This window comes from Populus euphratica, unplaced genomic scaffold (assembly GCF_000495115.2).
Source record: "Populus euphratica unplaced genomic scaffold, PopEup_1.0 scaffold22.1, whole genome shotgun sequence".
Taxonomy (NCBI): Eukaryota; Viridiplantae; Streptophyta; class Magnoliopsida; order Malpighiales; family Salicaceae; genus Populus; species Populus euphratica.
Genome location: NW_011499863.1, coordinates 481,104 through 481,420, shown reverse-complemented (window position 1 = coordinate 481,420; position 317 = coordinate 481,104).

Sequence of the window (317 nt, the reverse complement as noted above, 5' to 3'; positions counted from 1 at the left end):
ATACATACATATATATATATATATGTATGTATATATATAAACATGATATTCTTTTTTTATATAATTAAATAAACATAATAAATGTCCCTATCTATTTAATCGGTTCGTGTTTCTTCTACTGTTTTAGAAAATGTTTAATAAGTAATGTACCCTAAAAAATGTAATCAATAAATACATAAATCCTTTTTATTTTTCCTTAAACATCATATAAAGAAGTAAAGAAAATGGAGCTTAGATGTGTTTTTCCTTAAACATCATATGAAGAAGTAAAGCAAATGTAGCTTAGATGTGTGTTGCAACATGTGAGCAAGATTCAA